The 17043-nt window shown below is 38.8% G+C and overlaps 1 protein-coding gene across 2 annotated transcripts in view; it reads right to left on the reverse strand.

Moving 5' to 3' along the window:
• The window catches only part of Arfip (ADP ribosylation factor interacting protein arfaptin), a 155229-nt gene that overhangs the window by 87324 nt on the left and 50862 nt on the right, over positions 1-17043 (reverse strand). The gene's annotated exons all lie outside the window — the stretch shown is intronic.

A 17043-nucleotide genomic window follows, 5' to 3' on the forward strand; every position in this document is an offset into this window, starting at 1 on the left:
TGGTAGAAGTTCTAAAACACATTGAAAGGTGCAGTGAAGAAGCAGGCCTTAAGTTACTTGATGGTAGTGCATAACCTCATCCTTTCCAACAAATACATTGTTCTCCATCAACGGAAGGGAGAGATATCAGCATTCAAACATTTAAAGTGCTTATACATTTATAACGTGTCATTCTCAAGAGTAATTAATGTTGGTGTTAGTGATTTGCATCACGTTTTATTTTGTAAGGGGAGTACTATTAATATCAATGACTCTTGAAATATTCTAAGTTTTGTGGAGCACATTTGTAATGCTTATTCTTAATTTTCAGTGTCATAGAAGAAGAAGTGATGTCAGTTTAACTGAAAATATTATCCTTAAGATGTTCATGATGGTGTAATCATCAAGGAAAAGGGTGCCGATTTGAAAGAACGCACCTCAACTCCAGACTCAGGTGGCGGAACAGCAGAGCGATAAGTCAATGTTTCATTTCTATATGTACAGTAGTTAGTTTTCTCTTACAGGATGTAGTATAGTGTGTGTGATATTTTATTTTCTTTACCATGTAGATTATGATGCAGAACATTACAAAATTTAGAAATGTGAATGAGATGCTAGGATCCTCTAGAAATGGTGTTATGATTCAGAAATTAAAGGGAGGATAAATCTTCAATATCAATTAACAGGTATGCCTAGATCTAAATTTTTGGGGAGCCCATGTCTTCTGAAAGACTTTCTATTTTGGGATGATCACTAATTATTTCAATAAAGAACTAATCGAGTTCGAGTATTTCTTTGAACATAAATGTATTAATCTACTTGGTGATATAAATGGAGTGATGTATTGAAGTTGAAGGATCATTGTAAGGTGACCTCTCGGCACGGAGCGCCGTCTGAATCTATTTACGTGTAGATGGATATACATCTGTAACTCGGACCAATATTGCGAGACTTGACATGCAACACACAATTTTTGGCATATAAAATACTTGTTCCTGGTCTGTGTGTGCACCCCCTGTTGTAATGTACACATTCTTCATGTCTGTGCTTGTTTTGCAGGTTCATTCTGGGTACTCATAATGAATTACTAGTGGCGCTCACGATTCCTGCTGGATTTTAGCCCACAACCACAAATCTCGTTATATTACCACAGTTTAGGGAGAGGGACGGATGTATTTCAGAATTGTAGTAAACATGAAAGGTTGCATAAAACTAAATCGCAAGGGGCTAGTGAACCAACTGGTATATACAGAGGATTATTCAAAATTAGTTACCTGAAATCAACAGTAAATAACTCCATATACATAATTTACAATATTCTGACAGAACATCAAGATCTGTTTGTAGTATTTTACAAAAGTTCAATGAGGCTCCATTTTGTTACTCGGGCCCCAGCGTCAGCCATCTTGGCCGAAATTTACATCTACCACATGGATAAAACTAAAATGATTGATAAACTTGAAGGATCGTACCACTGGTCTAGATATGTGAATGACACTTTTGTAATATTACATGAAGGAATAACTAACGGTCAGACCTTTTTAAATCACATTAACTCTCTCTTCTTCTTTTTTTTTCTTTCTTTTTTTTGCTTTACGCCGCATCGACACAGATAGGTCTTATGGTGACAATGGGACAGGAAAGGGCTAGGAGTGGGAAGGAAGCGGCCGTGGCCTTAATTAAGGTACAGCCCCAGCATTTGCCTGGTGTGAAAATGGGAAACCACGGAAAACCATTTTCAGGGCTGCCGACAGTGGGGTTCGAACCTACTATCTCCCGAATACTGGATATTGGCCGCACTTAAGCAACTGCAGCTATCGAGCTCGGTATTAACTCTCTTGACCTATATGTTAAGTTAACACTTGATTCAGAAGTAGATAACAGTTTGAATTAGTTAGACTTGAAAGTTACCAGAAATAATAAAAACCTATCCTTCAATATTTGTAGGAAACCAACGCAGACCATTAACATGATCAAAAATGATTCCATACATCCAGGAGCTCGTATAAAAGCCAGTTTCTTTAGTATGATCTACAGAACATTTAATATCCCTCTTTCAGCACTGCATCTAAAAACAGAAATTAATACCATATACAGTAAAACCTTGTTAATTCAAAGTCGTTGGGACTCAAAAATCGAACTTCGAATGACGTGATTTTGAATTAACTGCCAATTAGCAATTCAGAAGTGCCAACCTTTGCCGCGTTACAAAATATTCTAAGGCTCATTACTGCACGCAGTTAACATTGATTCACAGTTTAAACCTTCCAAAAATGTATCCAAGAAGGTGCATTTACAGTATTCAAATAATATACTAGGATAACTCGCTGACCAACATAACCTCACGCAACGAAAGAAAGAAAAAAAGCACGATTCAAAGACGAGGAGAAATCTATGCCAGCTCCCATGTGCAAGTACTTTATTCATTGGATTACTGTACTGTATACATTTTAGATGCCTTGTACCACGGCTGGATCCCTCACTGTGCTCCTTATACCGGCCTTGACAATCGCTTGTGAAGCCCATCATAAAGCTGTAATTGGAAAGTTTCACCATAATGCTGCTGGAACGCTGGCCTCCTACTCACGAATTCTCTGTAGAGCAGGACAAAACAACGGAGTGGCTCAAAGCAGTTAATTTTTTTAGTTTTCTATTTCTATTTCGGGTATTTATCTTCTTTCTTTCTTAATATGTTTACCCCTCCAGGGTTGGCTTTTCCCTCGGACTCAGCGAGGGCTCCCACCTCTACCACCTCAAGGGTAGTGTCCTGGAGCGTGAGACTTCGGGTACGGGAATACAGCTGGGAAGGATGACCAGTACCTCACCCAGACGACCGTAACAGCTACACTGAACAGGGCCCTTTGAGTTGGGGATGGGAAGAGTGGAAGGGATAGACAAGGAAGCGGGAAGAAAGCGGTTATGGCCTTAACTTAGGTACCATCCCCGCATTTGCCTGGAGGAGAAGTAGGAAACTATGGAAAACTACTTCGAGGATGGCTGAGGTGGGAATCGATCCCCCCCCCCCCCCTTCTACCCAGTTGGCCTCCCAAGGCTGAGTGGACCCCGTTCCAGCCCTCGTACCACTTTTGAAATTTCGTGGCAGAGACGGGAATCAAACCCAGGCCTCCGGGGGTGGCAGCTAATCACGCTAATTGGGTATTTTTTTACCCCTAAATTTTCTTTAATTGAATAATCCTTTAGGAGGAGTCGTATTTTCCATATGACAGCAACACAATGCATTTTTATCCAAGATAATCTGAACTTTTAACATTTAAACACTGACAAGTAAGAACCATTACTGTTATGACGGTAAAGGCAACGTATGAAGTGTTGTTACCTGAGCAATGAACAGTTTACAATGTATTTACTCGAAATACTTTTCTCTCACTGAATTTTTATTTAAAATTCTTCTTCTTCTTCTTGCTATTTGTTTTACGTCGCACCGACACAGATAGGTCTTATGGCGACGGTGGGATAGGAAATGGCTAGTTTCATTTCACGACGTTATTTTGGCACATCTCAATGAAAGTAGCCTTTAGGATTAATCATTTTAACAGTATTAGTCAATGTAACATACTCCTTTATTCCCTAAATTAAGATATATTGGCAATCAGAGTCAATATCAGAATGTCAGCTGGACTACTCCATCTCTCTGCAGTTTCATTTCACGACATTATTTTGGCAAACATCAACGAAAGTAACCTTTAAGATTAATCATTTTAACAGTATTAACCTATGTAACATTCTCCATAACTCTAAATTACGATAATTCGGCAATCAAAATCAATATCTTTTTCATAAAGAAGTATGCATTTCTACTGCAAATAGATAGGCCACCAGCACCACATGTCGAGCAGTGTAACTACTCGAATTACAGTGCGTGGACCCACTTGTCAAGGTCGGTAAGGAGCTAGCTAGAGCGACGCATCAAGTTGGCCGTGCTTGTACTTACACAGAAAGTACCCGATGCCTTAAAAACATCGTGGCTAATCAAACTTTCCTATGACTCTATCCTTGTACAATTTCCCGCCACGGCACTTCTCTTGTGCTTCAGACATGTAAACACTTGCCGCGTCGCAAAGTATTCTAAGACCCATTAATGCATCCAATCACCTCGATTCACAGTTTAAAACTTTCAAATGTAATGGAGAAAACTATTTCCGAAATGTATCCAACAAGATGCACTTACAATGTTCAAATAATGCACTTGGATAAATCACTGGCAAACATAACCTCACGCAACGAAAGAAAAAGAAATCACACAATTCAAAGACGAGGATTACAGTACTGTTCGCATTTTTAGATGCACTGTACTTCCACGGAAAGTGCCCGACGCCCTTAAAACATTGTGGCTTATCGAACTAACCCTGATGAGGGGATACAATTTCTTGCTTCTGTGTGCATTGCAACTCTGCAACACATTACAATGACCCCCGCCCTTGTACGATTCTCCGGCTGGCACTTTCTCCTTTAAAACCATAAGACCGTCTGGGCTCGTCATTAAAGGAAAGCACTGCAGTTTCATTGGCAATGACAATATTGTTCGGTGCCTATAAATTGATTATATGAGCCACGCTTTTTTTTTCCATTGTTGGCATCGCCAGTATTCGCGGATTCTGTCTTTCCGCACACTGCCTGCTGCGTCATATTACAGCGTTCCTTAAAAGGCTGAATACAAAAGAATTCCAATTTCATTCAACTTAGCAATTATGAAGCACACTGTAGACCCACCGAAGTGAGTGTAAGTGCAGAAAGCTACCCCTCCACGTCCGGAACACGCGTTTTATCATGACACAGATAAATTTTCAATTTAAATTACTCTGTAACATACTACTGTTTTAAAATGTAAAGGCAGTTTTGAATTAAAAGCCTGAATTTCAGTAATGGGGCCGACATTGTACTTCGAATTAAACAATTTAAATAACATGCAAAACCATATCTCATATTTCTGGGAACGAGAGCTTCTTCGAATTAGGCAGGATTTTGAATTAGCCGGTTTCGAATTATCGAGGTTCTACTGTACTGCACAGCATATAACAATAGCTACAACAAAGAATTTGTAAACAGAATTACAAATAAAATAAAAATAAATCTGTGACTACTTTACTGAAAGAACGGAAGGAAGAAGAGAATAAAAAATTCGTCACATATTTCATGTATAAAAGCAGTAAATTCTATAGGATTACGAATTTGTTCAAAGATGTAATTTACGAATCGCATTTAGGACCAACAACAGAAACTGTAAATTATAAATTACACTCATATAATTAAAAATAACAAATTTCAAAATACGGGTGCATATAAATGAAAATGTACAAACTGTATCACTACGTATGTAAGTCAGACCAGAAGAATTTTTGTTACAAGGTATCAGGAACATACCATGGCTAAGAATATATATATTAACTGAACGAATCAACAACTTCCCGCAATTACGGGTTGCCACAATGGACAAAGTAAAGCTTATCAGGATACAGAATGTTTTTATCACATAGAAATATAGCGATGATACGGATTTTTTTTAGGTTATGGAGGTCCGAACAGATGAGATTTTAGGATGTGTACAGATCCATGTATGGTGGTGGTAACTATTCTTTCAATGCTGTTCATAGACAGGTCAAACTTCTTCCAGAATTCTACAAACAAGGCAGGTATTGTGCCACGAGCACCAATCATTAGGCCGATAATGTCTACTTCATTCCGCTGGTATTTATTTTTGTAGAACGGAATGGTGGGCGCATAAATGTTCTGCTTTTCAAGATGAACTTCAGTAGACTGGCCACCATCGAGCTCGAATCGGATGGTCGGATCGATAATGAAACCTTTCTTGTCGTTATCTTTAAAGGCAAGTCTTGTACTCCCTGTCGTAGACAAACCGTGGACTTCTTCATATACACAGAAGTTTTTGCTACGGAGTTCTTCTGCAATCAGTGATCTTATCTTGTGGTGACGTGAGTTTCTCAGTACTTCGCCGTAGGGGCAAGAACCCAGAACGTGAGCCAGTGTTTCTTTCTCTCTGACGCATCTGCGACAGAGGTTTCCGTCCTGAGTTCTGCACGGGATAGTTCGTACTGCAGAAACATTTGATGTCATCTTGATTGCCTCTCGCCATTCGCTACAAGAAAGTCCAATTATTGGCCGGAGTGTACTCTTTATACAAGTCTACACCGATCCCCTTCTGAGGCAAAGAGCACCAAGTTGCCATTTCATGACTTCTTAGTTTCTTGGCGGATTTTTCTTGGATTAGGAAGGTCACTGCCTTTATTGGAGAATCTGTTTATATCTGTGATGTTGAGGGCCTGTAGACAATGCGTCGTTTCGGATCAGATCACGCATCTTTAAAACGTAGCTATTGCTGGCTTGGCGAAGAGCGTTGCATGCGCTTATTTGTTGCAGATGTACTTCCCAGCTTGCTTTGAAAAGTCCGAGGCCTTTGAATCTTTAATCAGAATACAGAGCACTATCGGGTATATCCGTGGGTAATTCTAAAATTTCCTTTAGGGAGCTCTTTACCATTTTGTCGGCGGTTTTCAAGAAGCTAAGCGGTACTTGTCTAATTTCAGCGGTCTGAAAAGCATACACGAGAGTAGGGCTGACTGCTTTGTTCAAAACAATGAACTTTTGATCTGCCTTTAACAAAGGTGAGGCTGTAAGCGTATCTAACTGTTTGTGCAAGGTTTTTAAAGAAGTGTTCGCATCAAAGGTGAGTGTTTCGTTAAAAGTGAGGCCAAGATATCGAATTTCTTCTCTTTCTTTAATTGTACTGATCCTAAAATTGTCGTGAATATCGAGCACTCCGTCCACGAGTTTTCCCTTTTCAATACATATGCCCACACATTCGTTGGCATTTATCTGTAGACCGATTTCCTGGAACAACGTGATAGCGATGCATGTCAACTCAAGAGCTGCTTCTTTATTTTTGCCAACAATGACTGTGTCATCGGCGAAACCAATAATACTAAGAGGGGGCAATTCTGCAGAAACTGATTTGCCATATGCTTGTACTAGGTTTTCTTCTGTTATCTCATCAAAAATGAAATCTGTGGCCAGGTTATACAATGCTGGCAATAATGGTGATCCAAGCATAAGTCCTCTCAACAAGCGAATTGGCTTCGTTTTGCCCTTAGTGGTTTCGATCTGTGTTGTATTGTCAGTCTGTAGATTGAGGATTAGTTCCTTCAGTTTAGATGGAAATGGCTCGGCAGCTAGTGTTAGATTTAGGTGCTGATGTCCGATGTTGTCGAAGGCTTTTGATATTATATATAAGTAATAATAATAATAACGTAAATGTTTCCACCTTTTCAATACTACAATATATTCACAAAATTACAAAATTATACGGTACTAGTTTCGACCCATCTAGGGGTCATCATCAGCCGTATTGGAGCAAAAATCATTTGTGGCGAAATCCTAAGACAATATTATTTTAAAGAATAACAAGTGAAATGAGATGTTATGCTAATAGTTAATAATACAAGGAATATACATACTAAGAGGTTTTTAACAAAGAATAAAGTATAAATGGGGCGTTGTAAAAATTATAATCATGGAAATCAGTAAGTTCTTGTATTGAAATGAAATATGGCTTAGGAAGAGGGCTTAAGGTGGGGCTGAAGGGTGCGGGAGAAAGTGTAATTGTCTTGGAAAAGTACCTTTGATTAAATTTAGGATTGAGTTTAGGTTGGCTGCATTATTGTTTCTGAGGAAAGTGATAAATAGATCGAAGAGTATGTTGGGTTTCTCTGAGATTTCATTGAGATTGTGACTGGCATTAAAGTATTGGTCTAGGTGTATGTAGTAATTTTCCATTATGTTCAGTAAAGGGCCCTTGTTTGCTAATACGAGGATGTCCATGTCTTGTTCAATATTGGTGAAATTATGGTTATAATCTTGCATGTGTTGGCCGATGGCTGAAAACTTGTTGTATTTTATTGCGTTAGTGTGCTCGTGGTATCTGATAATGAAGTTCTCCCGGTTTGCCCGATGTAGGTTTTTTTACAGGTGGTACATTTGATCCTATAAACTCCTGATTTTAAAAAACTGCTGGTCTTGTTGATGTGTGAAGTATTGTATAAAACATTCATGTTCTTATTGTTGGTTTTGAAGGCTATTTTAACGCCTTGTTTCTTAAAGATGTTGGTTAACTTGTAGATATCATTGTTGAACGTCTAAAAAAATCACGGTAACATCTTGCTTATCTGTCTTTGCTGTCCTGAGGAGTCCTCTGAGAATAGAAGTATTTATAAGGCATCCTGGCTGGTCGTTAAGGCCTCTTTGGTGTTCACTGAAAGTTACAAAGGAGCGCAAATGCTGATCTAATACCCTTTCAATAACACGTCTAATTACCGAACAGATCGTTATCGGTCTCCAGTTTCACAGACATTCGACATCGCCTTTCTTATGTATCAACACGGTTCTAGCACTCTTTAGACACTGGGGTATTTTGCCTGTTGAAAGCATTCGAGTCGCAATGATTGCTATGATTTCGCATACCGTGTCGTCCCTGATGACACGTACTAAGACACGGTCAGGACCAGGAGCGGGATCTACTGCAATTCGATGTGTTGCTGCGGAGATTTCTTCTTTTGTGATTCTGGGGCTGTACGTTTCATCTAGCTCTACACGGTCTACGTCACTGATTTTGGAGCAGTAATCGTGCCTTATATTGGAATTTTCAATGGAAAATAAATCCGAGTAAGTGGCAAATATTTTGGAAATATCGACGTTGCAAGATTCAGATTTTGGATTCAGTACCCTCCGCATGGCTTTCCTTCGCTGATTGTAGAACTGAAACTGAGTGAGATGATAGTCATTTACGTTTTCTTTCTTGGCATTCTCTCTTGGTCGCACGTTGTGGATTCGAGGACTTACTATATGTTTTACCTTGATGTCCGAGACGTTTTCTCCTGCCTTCGTAATATTTCGTAGCAGGGTGTTTTGGACCTGGTAAGAGGTGGATAGAGTTACTCAGAAATTCTGACAACTCCCACACGAGTATATCGAACTCAGAATCGTTTTCACTGGAGAACTGAATTAATTTGTTCTTCCATTCCTTTAATTCTGACTGAAAAATAGTCTCCTCTTAAACGGGATATTGATGCCCGATGGGAATAATATCTTCTGACTGAGATATGTGTTGATTGAAGTTGGTTAACAAGGCAGTTCGATGTATTTGTGGATGAGAGCGACTGATGTGAATGTTTAAACCTCTTGCTCCTTGAAAATACTCACCACAGTGAGGGCATTGGGTTTTTCGCGCATCGGAATTATCTTCCGTTCGGTTCACAGTCTCCTCGTTTTGTTCATCCTGTACATCTTCACTTTCTGTCTCAGAGTCCGAATATTTATACTGTGGTCTAAAATTTCTTCCTAACGAAGACAATATTCCCGTGGAGCCCATAGAAGTAGTAGGTCATTCCGTGGGGTCGTAGCACTGATTCTCATTCTGGCTTAACCTACCTTTATGCTTCTTCCCCATGTGGACAAGCAAACCTTTATGAGTGATCACATGACAAACATAGATAATGACCATAATATCTTGAAAACTTCAAAATGGTAATTTATTGAATACAGTATATACAAGGAAATTTTCATTTATCTAGACCAGAGGGACAATCCAACAGGTGATATAAACAATCTTTCTGAGAAGATTAACATCTTATATGAGGAATTAATGAAAAAGATAGAAAGAAATATCAAACTTTAATGCATCACACGCTCAGTGACATAGTTCGTTCCCCCATCCATAACATGCCCTCCCACTTCCCCCCAACATACCTACAACTTACTTGGATTCAATTAGACTCATACCTCAGCAGAGGTGAGTTCTCTTCATATCGGGCCAATAACAAGGAAATAGTAATGCAAAATGAATCATATGTATTATTTGATCTTCCATTTCTCTCCACTTACACTCAGTTTTCTATTAATTTCAGACTTCACATAATCACTTCTACAACCAACTTTACCCCTTCAGGCTCATTTTGACTCAGATTCTGGAAGCAACTCATTCTTCAATGTAATTTGAAAGAACTACAACATAACATGCCCTCCCACTTCCCCCCAACATACCTACAACTTACTTGGATTCAATTAGACTCATACCTCAGCAGAGGTGAGTTCTCTTCATATCGGGCCAATAACAAGGAAATAGTAATGCAAAATGAATCATATGTATTATTTGATCTTCCATTTCTCTCCACTTACACTCAGTTTTCTATTAATTTCAGACTTCACATAATCACTTCTACAACCAACTTTACCCCTTCAGGCTCATTTTGACTCAGATTCTGGAAGCAACTCATTCTTCAATGTAATTTGAAAGAACTACTTCCAAAGATCATAAGAATCCTTTATGTCATGAAATATTGTAATTCAAGGATTTTACTCGACATCAATGGTCATTCTACAATGTTTTTATGATTGAACCTGTTAGTTTTTACAGACTTCTTCATGAAGAATCTTATGAACAATTCTCATCGATATTATTGACTACAACATAACTTGGAACTTTGGTCAAGTTTGCAAAATGTCCTTGTATACGATAGTGTATTTTAACTCATGTCTTCCCAATCTATTAATGTGATTTTATATCTGATCTATTTTGTGAAATTTTCTAGCTGATGATGTCCCTTAGGGGAAGAAACATGTTCTAGATCAAAATAAATATATACAGTATGTATTGAAGAGGCAGACCAGTTAATTCTTAAATATTTGTTACTCGATTCACTGTAACCTAACATGAGCACTGTAAGATCTCTGATATGTGATATCACCCGCTATCTAGCTAGACAACTACAACCGCATATAGAATACAATGACATCTACATAAATGACTCCGGACATTTCATCCGGCTCCTCAAGGACCAATCCATTGAAAGCACAGACTTACTGGTAAGCTTCAATGTTGCATCACCTTTCACAAAGATGCTGGATGATCTGTCAACACTAACCAAAGAATGTTTCAATGACACATATTCCTATGTAACAGGGAATTCTATAAACAGACTGAATGGGCCATGATAGGAAAACGGTTCTCTCCAGAAAATTTCAAATAGAAAGCCATAGCCACATCAAACCTGAAACCGAAATGCATTCTCCACTATGTGGATGATACAGTTGACACCTGGTCTCACTAGTATTCTTCAGTTATTTCTAGACCATCTCAATTCCATAATGAGAATATTCTGTTCACCAAGAAAATCAAGGTAGAGGGGAAGCTATTGTTTCTTTATGTCCTGGTCAAATAAAACCCCCAAGGGACTCTTAAGCCATGCAGTATATAGGAAAGCCACACATATGGATAGGAACCTGCAGGCTTCTTCTCACCATCACCTCTCATAAAGCTATACTGAATGCACTAATTAATAGGGCCAAAGGAAGTTATGCTGTTATTTTCAACAGTCAAAGATACTATAAAATTACAGGCTCTTAAAATCAACCACAATGAAAGGAGCTGTGCTATCCGCTACATAGACAAAACCAAGTGACTAATTTCTACCAGACTCAAAGAACATACCTGTCACACCAAGGACCAAAACACAGAAATTTCAGTTGAAGCTAAAAATTCCTCTGAAACAAAACATGAAATTTCATTTGATAAAACTAACATTTCTACCGCAGTATCCCAGAATCTTGAAAAAATCCAAGAGGCTACAAAAATAAAGAAAAACACAAACAACGTGAAGTTAGAGGAAGGTTACAAAATCAACAATTCTTGTACGCCTATCTATATACAGTAGAACCCTGTTTTAATGAAGATTTTTGTAAGGCCCAGCCAAATCGCCATAAGCACAATGTAATTTAAACACCCTTCTAACGAACCCCAATATAAGGAAAGGTTTGTTTCTAAGGAATATATTTCACATAAACTCTCAGTCCATTGTAATGAAAATTTGCAATAAGAAACCTTTTTCTAAACTTGTTTTAAATGTTAATTTACTTCCGTTTTCACGTAATCTCAGTCCGAAGTTTACACACGAAATGAAAGCACTCTTTTAGCGATGTGTGGAACCGTGATAAATTGGCGCAGCCTCCGGAAATCACTGTTACCGGCAAGCAACAGTCACTATCAAGCTAGATGCTGTCGGTTAGTTAAGTCCATTGAACTGTAGCTAGTACTGGAATGACGGCAGTAAGGGAGCAAAGTGCGGTTTCCGGCGAGACTAGCTATACGACCTAGAGGAATGACTGACGTAGGCGTCGTGCATGCTGCGAGACACAAGTAACTTCACGAAATATAAACATTTAGGTGGCAGGTCTCTTACAAACTTCAAATGATTTACGGCAAAAGATATATTTCAGAAGATTAAAAGCAATTAAAAAATGAAAAAGGGTATGGATATTGAACAAAATGAAAATGTATTTCAGAAAAATGATGGAATAAGTAGAAAGTCGTGTCTTCCATGGCTTGCGCTACCTGAGGTGTCATCGATAGACCCCAAGTGTAAGTGTAGGAATTTTTTTTTTTTGCAAGCTGCTTTACGTTGCACTGACACAGATAGGTCTTATGGCGACGATGGGTTAGGAAAGGCGTAGGAGTGCGAAGGAAGTGTCTGTGGCCTTAATTAAGGTACAGCCACAGCATTTGCCTGGTGTGAAAACGGGAAACCATGGAAAACCATCCTCAAGGCTGCTGACAGTCAGGTTCGAACCCACTATCTCCCGAATACTGGATACTGGCCGCACTTAAGCCAATGCAGCTATCGAGCTCGGTTGTATGAAACGTAGAGCTGTTAAAAAAAAAAGACTTATTTCCAACCGTTTGCCCTTTAGAGTGATTTTAGTTCATAGTTGGCGGTAAAGAGAACACTTTTCAAATAAATACAGATTTGTCTCAAATTTTACATCCCAATAAAGTGTTTAACCTCCTCTAGGACTCATTAAGGATTAAAATAACCTTCAATGTACATAATTTGCATGAACGATTCACGGGTCAGGACCGTTTTAGTCGAGGTGGATCGCTAGGTAACCTTAAAATATCCATTTTAAAAATAATAATTTCATACCATACTACAAACTTGAGAGATTTATACCGTCATGAATTTACAGCAGCCATAATAATGGCAATAAATAATAACTAATAATTTTAAAAATAACAAATGTAAAAATACATAAATAATTCCATAACAAAATTAAATCAATCATTCATCAATCAATCCTATTGATTGGCATTTAGTTTAGTTGCCCAGGTGGCAGATTACCTATCTCTTGTTTTCATAGCCTTTTCTTAAATGATTGCAAAGAAATTGGAAATTTATTGAACATCTTCGTTGGTAAGTTATTCCAATCGCTAACTCCCCTTCCTATAAACGAATATTTGCTAACAATGTCCTCTTGAATTCCAGCTTTATCTTCATATTGTGATCTTTCCTACTTTTAAAGACACCACTCAAACTTATTCGTATACTAATGTCATTCCACACCACCTTTCCAATGACAGCTCGGAACATACCACTTATGAGATTTTTTTTTTTTTTTTCCAGGTTCCCAATGGGAATCAACATCTATATCAACATACCACTTAGTCGAGCAGCTCGTCTCCCTTCTCCCAAGTCTCCCAGCCCAAACTTTGCAACACTTTTGTATTGCCCCTCTTTTCTCGGAAATCACCCAGAACAACTAGAGTTGCTTTTCTTTAGATTTTTTCCAGTTCTTGAATCAAGTAATCCTGGTGAGGGTCCCATACACTGGAACCATACTCTAGTTGGGGTCTTACCAGAGACTTATATGCCCTCTCCTTTACATCCTTACTACAACCCCTAAATACCCTCATAACCATGTGCAAAGATATATACCCTTTATTTACAATCATATTTATGTGATTATCCCAATGAAGATCTTTCCTTATATTAACACTTGCCCCCCATCAATGCAGTAATTAAAACTGAGAGGAATTTTCCTATTTGTGAAACTCACAACTTTACCTTTAACCCTGTTTATCATACCATTGCCTACTGCCCATCTCACAATATTATCAAGGTCATTTTGCAGTTCCTCACAATCTTGTAATAACATCAGAATAACATCATCTGCAAAAAGCCTTATCTCTAATTCCACTTCTTTGCTCATGTCACTGATTTTGTATACATGAAAACATAAAGGTCCAATAATACTGCCTTGAGGAATTCCCCTCTTAATTATTAGAGGGTCAGATAAAGCTTCGCCTACTCTAATTCTCGGAGTTCTGTTTTCTAGAAATATAGCCACCTACTCAGTCACTATTTTGTCTAGTCTAATTGCACTTATTTTTGCCAGTAGGCTCCAATGATCTACCCTATTAACCTATTGTCTTCAGTATATCCCCCAAAACCTTATCTAATGTAAATATTATTGTTATCATAAGTAAAGTTTAATACTTCTTTAGTATAAGTCACCTCCTCTCACTGGAGATTATCCTTGTAAACAATCTTTACATACTGCAAGCTGCCTCTCTGGATCAGTGGTAGAGTGTCGGCCTCCATATCCCAAGATAGTGGGTTCAAACCCGGCAAAGATAGTCGGATTTTTGAAGGGCGGATAAAAGTCCATTAGACGCTCCATGTCGTACGATATTGGCATGTAAAAGATCTCTGGTGACACATTTGGTACTTACCCGACGAAATGCATTAAATCTCAGCCATATAAAGTTAAAAACTTCATTATTGTTCCGTATTGAATAGAGAAATAAGATGTACAATATAATAGGTTAGGATCCACCTTTCAATACTCCGTAATAAGATGGTAAGAAGTAGTTACAACCTGTTTAATGGGACCGGTTTCAACACATTTTAAGTGTCATCATCAGCCAATTTTCGAAGATCTTAAAACAACTAGCACATTGAATACAGGCAAAAAATTAACAATGTATCATAACGTAGCAATTCAGTAAATGTTCAAAACACAATAATCACAGTCAAGAGAGTAAACAGAACATCACTATCTTGCGCCGAAAACAAATATAGCTGAAGTTCATAAGCAGGTCAAATATTCGCTTATGTAAAGTCGTTGCTAGGCAGGTCTTGTAGGCATTTGTTTTTCCGGCCGAAGAGCAAAAGGTGACGTGAATGAAGTCTTAGGAAAACAGTATAGGATTTAATTTCGTCAAATTTCAAAGTGGATATATAGGTTTTATAAAATAATTTAAAACGTTAAAAAAGAATAAAGCCAAATAAAAATATATTTTAAAAAAAATAGGGAGAAATAATGAAAGAAATACGAGGTTCAACTCGAAACAACTTGCCGTAGTAATTGATAAAGAAATGATAAATAGAGAAAGGGGGGACGTTAATTAGAGGGTGGTGATGGTGGTGGTGGTGGTGGTGGTGGTGGTTATTGTTATTAGAGGAAATATAATTGGGCAAAAATCCTTAATATAATATGAATTCGAAGAAAAAAGAAAAAAGAACCGACACTTCGAAAAATGAAGATATCGGTTAAAGGAAGACAAGGGCCACGAAGGGCGTGAAAATGAAAGACTCCCTAGCCCTCGCAAACCTAATAGCATCGGGGTCGGAAAAGAACAAGAATTGACCAAGGGAGGTCGGACAGGATAGATGAAAGTGAGGAGCCTGGCACAAGTAAGTGGAAGCAATGCCAGGACTCAGCTAAGGGCCCCGTGGTCGCCAATCCACGCTCTGAAGTTCAGAGCCTCTGGGGGATGGAGGATGGGAAGGAAAGAAAAAATGAAAAAATGGAAGGGATCCGATACTTCGAAAAATGAAGATATCAGCCAAAGGAAGACAAGGGCCACGAAGGGCGTGAAAATGAAAGACTCCCTAGCCCTCGGAAAACTAATAGCGTCGGGGTCGGAAAGGAACAAGAGTTGACCAAGGGAGGTCGGACAGGATAGATGAAAGTGAGGAGCCTGGCACAAGTAAGTGGAAGCAATGCCAGGACTCAGCTAAAGGCCCCCGTGGTCGTCAACCTACGTTCCGAAGTTCAGAACCCCTGGGGGATGGAGGGTGGGAAGGAAAGAAAAATGGAAGGGATCTGATACTTCGAAAAATGAAGATATCAGCCAAAAGAAGACAAGGGCCAACGAAGGGTGTGAAAATGAAAAACTCCCTAGCCCTTCGGAAACCTAAAAGCGTCGGGGTCGGAAAGGAACAAGAGTTGACCAAGGGAGGTCGGACAGGATAGATGAAAGTGAGGAGCTTACACCACATTCAATGCAAATACCTATAGTATAGCTAATGTCTTCAAAAAACATAATACTATGATTTCTTTTCGAACTAATAATAGAAACCTTGAATTATTACATAATTCCCACTCCTTAAATAGAACAAGTGTCTTTTCTAAATCAGGCGTATACCGTTTTAAGTGCCACAACTGCAATTCTTCTTACATAGGTCAAACTGGTCGCAACTTCAAAATTAGGTACTTTGAACACGTTAATGCAATAAAACACAACAGATTTTCGGCAGTGGGACAACACATACATGACACAAAACATGCTTTCACTACAATAAACCAGGATATTGAAATTCTCAGCACTCTAAATAAAGGCCCTCTCCTAGACATCACCGAAAACTGTTTTATACACCTTGACCAGTTTTTCAATCCAAATCTTAATCTGAATGATATTTCTGAGAAACCCAATCCCCTTTTCGATTTTCTCATCTCCTTTTTAAATAACCTGAAGTCAACAAATAAGGAATCAATCTTTCACAATTTACACAACACCCTCTCATGCCACTTCCCCCTTCCGCAACACCCCCCTTGATCCTCCTTAGTTCTCCTCCTCCTCACCCAAGGGACTCTGAACTTCGGAGCGTGGGTTGGCGACCACGGGGCCCTTAGCCGAGTCCTGGCATTGCTTCCACTTACTTATGCCAGGCTCCTCACTTTCATCTATCCTGTCCGACCTCCCTTGGTCAACTCTTGTTCCTTTCCGACCCCGACGCTTTTAGGTTTCCGAAGGGCTAGGGAATTTTTCATTTTCACACCCTTCGTTGGCCCTTGTCTTCTTTTGGCTGATTTCTTCATTTTTCGAAGTATCAGATCCCTTCCATTTTTCTTTCCTTCCCACCCTCCATCCCCCAGGGGTTCTGAACTTCGGAACGTAGGTTGACGACCACGGGGGCC

Source organism: Anabrus simplex, chromosome 3 (assembly GCF_040414725.1).
Source record: "Anabrus simplex isolate iqAnaSimp1 chromosome 3, ASM4041472v1, whole genome shotgun sequence".
Lineage (NCBI taxonomy): Eukaryota > Metazoa > Arthropoda > Insecta > Orthoptera > Tettigoniidae > Anabrus > Anabrus simplex.